The 7,366-nt window shown below is 35.1% G+C and overlaps 1 long non-coding RNA gene across 1 annotated transcript in view; it reads left to right on the top strand.

The window, feature by feature from the left end:
- Nucleotides 1–207: 207 nt before the first annotated feature.
- The window catches only part of LOC107676917 (uncharacterized), a 7,939-nt gene continuing 780 nt past the window's right edge, over nucleotides 208–7,366 (top strand). Inside the window, exons 1-3 of the long non-coding RNA XR_001632789.1 lie at nucleotides 208–412; nucleotides 1,661–1,745; nucleotides 6,078–6,161. This is a non-coding gene — a long non-coding RNA (uncharacterized LOC107676917). The remainder of the gene's footprint in view (nucleotides 413–1,660; nucleotides 1,746–6,077; nucleotides 6,162–7,366) is intronic.

Genomic DNA, 7,366 nt, shown 5'->3' on the forward strand with positions numbered 1-7,366 from the left:
AATGTAACAAATAGGGATTTTTTGTTTAAAGTATGACATATTTGAAGTAAGCTGCACGTTTAAAAACTCAGTAACCCAACTTTGAGTCATTTTCTGTCTGTTGGTGGTACAATAAGAACGGCTCGTCTGGTAGAAACTGCAGTTTGCCATCCGCTCCACTCGGCGGCGAAGGCAGGTTTACTTTCACGTTCAAAATGACACCTTTCCATCTCTGTAAACAACTTGACACCCTCATGACAGTCGCCGCAATACATTTGTATCGTTTTACCGTCATAAAAGTACAGTTTCTGCAGCTGACAGCTGAATGACAGACTCATAATGTCACTTAACAGCACATATTTCATCACAACCGCAAAAACAACCGACACACGCTGTGATAAAGTGAAGGAATCGACTGTCACGCGACTCACCTGTGAGTAACTTTACGTATAAAGTGCTTTTCTCTTGTAAAGTCACTGTCACGCATTATACTGCAGTTCTCGTTTATTTTAAGTCATTAATTAAGTTTGTATTGATGTATTATTCTGCTGTAATATCAAAGCGGGGCTTCAGTGTGTTTGGATGCTGCTGCTCTTTCTTTCTTTGGATGATGCGGCTCTTTCTCTGCTTAAAAGTTTCTAAAAACGCCAAACTTTAGAAACTCTAACCCTTAAAGTATTAGTTATTTTATAACCAAACATGTATGAAGGCAGTCGTATCTTTTATGACGGTTTATCACAGACTTTGTTTACATTCTTCATTGTAAGACATTTACAAGAACAATTAGTTGTTGCTTTACTTTTATAATGTGAATCTAAGGGGGTGATTTAGAGTAAGGTGATATCAGGTAAATTGGGCCACTTTTTTCTTGTGAGGTCTCAAAATGAGGCAATGCCCCTCACCCCTGAGCAACCTCAGACCAATAAAATCATTTGCTAAATATCAAGTACTGTTATGGCATCAGTTTGAAATTATTTGCAGTCATTGGCTGTTAACTTTTAAAGAGATAAGACACTCAAACCTTAAATGGCCCATTTTACCCGATGGCCCAATTTGCCTGATATCACCCTATATTAAGTAGAATAATAATAATCAATAGTGCTTTTATGTGCTGATGCTGTAGTGTCACTGTAGTAATAGTCTACAGGATTCATGTTTGTTAATGGTGTTGTGTGAAGCTCTGATGTTCCTTCTGCTTTATGGCACATTTAATGTTACTGTCAATATTATTCTTGTGGGTCTCATTTGCAGTTAGACACGTTTTTCACCTACATTTACGGTTACATTCTGGACACTAATTTATACAGTTCAGGTTTATTTTGCAGAATTTGTTGAACTTGATGTTTTTTTTTTTAAACCTGCTGTTTTGTAGATCAAGTCAGTTTTATCTGTGTAGAGCTTTTCACAATACACATTGTTTTAAGTTAACTTTTTTTTGCCGGGCAATAGGATAATTAAAATCACATCATTACACTACCCTAGTATCACTGTTTTTAAACCTCTGTCTATATAATCTATTTTATTATCCATGATTTAATCTTTCATTTTCTGCATCTAAGTTCTACTTCAGTTATTTGAATTCTATTAACAAAAAAGTGAATGAAGATTCTTAACTGTGTTGTAGAATTGAAAGCTTGTATACAATATGGAGTAATGTTTTTGTTTATTTATATCTGTACAGAATAAGGGATGTTTGGACCATTACACCGCAACAGAAGCATGTGGACAGACATTCACTGTAATGATGGACATCTGCTGATGCACAGGTAATGCTTATGTCTGTGTTTATATTCCAGGGTCATGCAGTCTATATAAACTGCATTTGAGAGAATGAGTTCGGGGTCAGTAGTGAAGTAGTGATAGTGATATTACTGAATCATATAGGCTAGTTTTGTGGCCAGTCATACATTAATGTAATGTGTTCATTAATCACAACAAAACTGGGAAGTAGGTTAAAAAGACAAATGATTATTGTTGAGCATTACTGAAGTATAAGTTGTTTAACGTTGTAGTTTTAAGAACATTTACACCCATCAGGAAGTATCTATAAATGACATCACTTGTGTCATGTGGTCAAACTTGCTTAAATTACTTTTAAAACTTTGAGTGTATATATGTCAATTGACATTTACTCATTTTTAGATACTTTTAAATTCTGGTTTGTTTGTTTATTCATTCATTCATTCATTCAGTGTGCATTTGCTTTTTCCTTAAACTGTCATTTTTCTTTCTTTTTTTTTTCAAATTGATGTTTTTTTTAATGCATGCATTTGCCTTTCCCTAAATTGACATTTATTTTAAAATTAGATTTTATATTCTGACTTTTTTTTTCAAACTAATATTTTTTTCTAAGATGCAAGCATTCGCCTTTCCTTAAAATTGAGATTTATTCATTTTAAAATCAATTTTTAGATTCACATTTATTTATTATTATTATTTTTTTAAATTATTATTACTTTTTTTTTTCAAAATGTGTGCATTTGCTTTTTCCTTAAATAATACAAGAGAACAGTGGCTAGTGTGAGCTTCTCGTGCTTGAGTGGTTAGAGCTCATGGCACTGGCGCTAAATCTGATGCAGGAGACCAGGGTTTGAATCCCCCCTCTGCTGAAGATTTGAATGGGTTTGGGATTTTTTTCCATACATTTTTTTTTTTTTCAAGTTCAAAAGTTTTTTTTTTTTTTTTCTTTGTTCCTCCTTCTCTCACAAGTCCTCCTCTCCTCTCGGTTACCGCCTCAGGTATGTCAGTCAGTCTGTGTTTTTCATCTGTTTTATCACCACAGATATGTTAGCCAGTTAGTCCGTGTTTCTCATTGCTATGTAGCCGTTCTGTTTCACCACCCCAGATTGCTCACCGTGAGCCTCAGATATCCACCTTTGCCACCACACCCTTTTGTTTGGTGTACCACCCCAGGTACTTTGCTGTTGCCACAGCTTTCTTTCTTTGGTGTGTTTGGTGGGATTTGAACCCAAGCCTCTACCGTAACTTTGTCCGCAACCAACGTGTGTTCAGCCACTAGTGCCATCGTGGCTTTTATACTGAGAGTTGTCGTTTGGGGCACTTTGTAGGATGTAATGACAGTAATTTAACATAAGCAATAGTGGGATTTGAACTCGGGTCTCCAAGATAAAAACACAACGCTTTATCAACTGAGCCACTGAGTCTTTGGAGTTTAGAAGTGTTTTGGGCGGAGCTTTATTGAGTGCTTTGTATTAAATGGGAAAAAAACTTTAGTTTGTGGGGATTGAACCCATTTTTCAGTAACAGTCTTCCCTCACATGACATGTGTCTAACCACTGCACCACTGTGGATATTTCACAAAAGTCACATCCATTTAGAGAGCTTCATTTGAGCAAATGTGAGAGTTGAACAGGTCTCCCAAATTAAAATGCAACATTTCATTTTCTGAGCCATTGAGTCTGTGGGTTTGGGGTGTGTTTTGGATGAGGTTTTATTGAGAGTTTTGTTTAAAATAATGAAAAGCCTTAACAAGTGTGGGATTTAAACCCACATCAGAATTGTAACTGTATCTTAAACAACATGTGTTTAGCCACTACACCACTGTGAATTCCACACTGATGATACCCATCTAAAATGCTTCGTTCAATTTAATGACTAAAATTTGACAAGCAATAGTGGAATTTGAACTCAGAATGAGCTCGACAAGCACAAAAGCCAAACGCACAACACTTGATTCCCCGAGCCACTGATTCTGGGTAGCTGAATGTTGTTTTGGATGGGTTTTATTTATAGCTTTGTGTAATATGATGAAAAAAAATAGTAGAAATTGTGGGATTTGAACTCAGGTCTCTTAGATTAAAACAGGCTGCTTTACCACCTGAGCCACTGAGTCAGACTTGTTTTTAAGGTGTTTGGACAGGTTGTGTTCAGAGCTATGTTTTATATAAGGAGACTATTAGGAATTATGGGATTTGAACCAATATTTTATATACAAAAAGTGATCAGCCAATTTGTGATGCTGGCTTTAGTTTTTTTAAGGATTATTAACTGTTTCAGCCCAATTGCTAATTAAAAAAATTGGAGTGGGATTTGAACTCAGGACTCCAATATTAAAATGCAGTGTTCTGTCATCCGAGCCATTGAGTCTGATCGATTAATTGAGTGTTTTGGACATGTTTTGTTAAGAGAGCTGTTTTTATGTTGACAAACATTAACAGTTATAGGATTTGAAACGATTTTACTTAACAATAGATGCGGCATTTTGCGATATAAGCTTTAGTTTTTAAGGGTTATTTACAATTTTAGCTCAGTTACAGCATTAAGTTCATGAAAAAAGAAAGAGTGGGATTTGAATTCAGAGCGCCAAGATTAAGCCACAATGCTTTATCACCTGAGCCACTGAGTCTGACAACTTGTGTGTGTGTTTTGGACAGGTTTTGTTAAGTTTTATATGATGACAAACATGAACAATTATTGGATTTGAAACAAGATTTTACATACAATAGGCAAAAAATCACCCAATTTGTGATGTAATTTTTTTTTTAATCAATTTAATGTTTTAAATAAGCTGAAATAGTAAATAACTCTTAAAAACTAAAGTTTGCATCACAAATTGGGCGAGAATTTGAAAAAAGTGAGAATAGGATTTGAACTCAGAACTTCAAGATTAAAATGCACCATTCTATCAACTGAGCCTAACAAGTTGTTGGAGTGTTTTTTGAACAACTGAATCTGTGGAGCTACTGGATGTTTTGGAGATGGATTTATTGAGTACTTGAGTCTTTTAAATAAGGCAGAACACAGCAAGCATGGGATTTGAACCTAGACTTCCATGGACATTACACTGCAACTCATTCACTGTGCCACAGAGTCTGTGGTTTTTCTGGAATGTTTTTAAACCCACATCAGTTTAGATCCAGCATCAAAAACAATTACAGTTGTGGGATTTGAACACAGAACTCCAAGACTAAGACACAACGCTCTACTACATGAGCCACTGAGTCTGACAAACAGTTTGGGTGTTTTGGCTTTTTTAAATAGTTACATCATTAAATAAATTAGCAATAGCAGGATTTGAACTCAGGACTAAAACAATGGTTTATCACCTGAACCTCTGAGCCTAACAACATGACACAATGCTTTTGGAACAATTTTGTTAAGACCTTTGTTTTATATGATGAAAAATATTAACAATTGTAGGATTTAAGCTGAAATTGACAAGTAAATAATCAGTTGTTGAGACAGATTTTATGATGTTTGAAAAGGTAAGTAATTATCTTCTGAGCCTCAGAGCATTTTATGTGGGCTTGGCTTGGTCAGTTTTTACTGGAATATGTATGGAGCCGTTTCATCAGTTATAATTTTGATACAGACTTTATTAAATGTATTAAAATGAATACAAATAACCAAATTGTCAACAAACATCTATTTTAGCCAGAGACATACTGAAAGAATCTCGTAAGATCTTTTGTCCTGTGTTTTATAGACAGTAAATTTGCTGTTGAGTCCAACACAACATTTGATCCCGTTTAATTCCTTGTCATTTGAGAGCTGGTCTGGATAGTTTACCGAAATTATACTTGATCCATGTTACTCTTTTGGTCGAGACCCTGACAAAAATAGCTTTGTTGTAAAATATATAAAATTTAAATCGTGGCCATCTCACCAACACCACCTACAACTTCAGTTTGTCATTTCATGAAACGCTTGAAACACTTATTGGCCACAAGAGGGAGCTGATGATCAGCTGTTTGTCATCTGCCTCATAGACATTTAATAAAAAAATGGTATGAAAATGTTAACGTATGTGTGATGCTTGGCACTAAAATATGAAGTGAAACTGAGGTGCATTTTCCCATCCGCTCCACTAGGCGGGGTAATCGGGTCTTCAGATCTTGACACTTTGACAACATGATGCTTCATGACCTTCATGACAGTCGTCACAACACATGCAGACTATTTTAATTACAAATCCTGCAGATGACAGCACAGGGACAGAATCATGTCATTCAGCAGCACTCGTTCCAGCCATACACAAACCAAACAGACACACACTGTGATAAAGTGCAGGAATCATTTGTCACATGACTCATTTGTAAGTTCATTCAGTTTAATTCTTAAAAGTCTTTATCCTACAGAATTAGAGATGTTTGGACGTTACACCTAGCCAACAGAAGCATGTGGACAGACATTGACTGTAATGAAGGACATCTGCTCACAAGGTAATGCTTGTAACATTTCAATGTGTTGTTGGCTTGTAAATGTGTAGGTTACTATCCTTTTTTTTCCCTTTTCTTTTTGAAGAGCCACTATATTTCCAATGTTAGTAATCTACATTAGATTTATATTATCTATAATAAATTGCATATAATGTAAATAAATATAGCCATATATATATAAATTGCAAAGTTTTCCATCGTTACTGACAGTGACAGCTTCTGTTTTGACTAGTTGTCTGCATGTGTTTTTTACATGACATTTGTCTTTACATATAACGTCACTATACATTAAACCTGGAGATATATTTACTCCTTTGGCCTGCAATATGAAGGATGCATATGAAGCCTGATGTGGCAGCTGTTTTCCAAACCATACTTTTGAAAAGCTCCAGTCGACATGATAACTGGATTATGCGGGAGTTCAGTTGGTTCTTTTTGACCCAGTGATTACTTACTGGTGTCTTCATCACACAAATCATTTGGCTTCTTTAGAATTATAATAGCTGTATGCACTATTTTTAGTATGTTTTCGTATAAGAAAAATCTTGCATGTATTATTAAATCTAAAGTGTGCTGAACATGAAGGAAAACATGGCCCTCGGGTTACGCTAAATAGCAATTTTTATTCTTAAAAACCATACACGATACTCGACAAGTTTAAAATGTAAGTTAAATCACGATATCCATTTACATTGCGCAAGATAAACAGACATGTTCTTTTATTTCCAAACTTTAAGATTTAAAAAAACAAACAAACAAACAAATCCTTAAAACAGATGGATAAACATTCATTCCCATTATAGGAAGACGCTATAGAAAAAAGTTATGGATTCTTTTAATATATCTGCTCTAAATTGCAAACTTAAGCAGTTTTTTTAATTTAATAAACATGAAAAATGAAATAACTTATTAAAAAAAAAATGTGCAGTTGCGATGACTGAAGAAATGCAAATCCCTTTCTCCTGTTTTTCTTCCTTTCTTCTCCTTTATTACACCCTTAATGAACCAACGAGTGGAGAGAAGCAACAGTCTGAACTGGAACCCTGCTGCCAAAAAAAAATCAATCTAGCCCTAAACATTACAAAAACACAAAACATGTTAGTATTTTGACCATAAGTTTCATGCTACAAGCCACCCTGAGTAATATATTACTTGGAGAACCAATCATGACCCTTGTTTAAAGAGTGCCGTCCCCCCCCCCCCCAAAG

This window comes from Sinocyclocheilus anshuiensis, unplaced genomic scaffold (assembly GCF_001515605.1).
Source record: "Sinocyclocheilus anshuiensis isolate Anshui unplaced genomic scaffold, SAMN03320099.WGS_v1.1 scaffold380, whole genome shotgun sequence".
NCBI lineage: Eukaryota > Metazoa > Chordata > Actinopteri > Cypriniformes > Cyprinidae > Sinocyclocheilus > Sinocyclocheilus anshuiensis.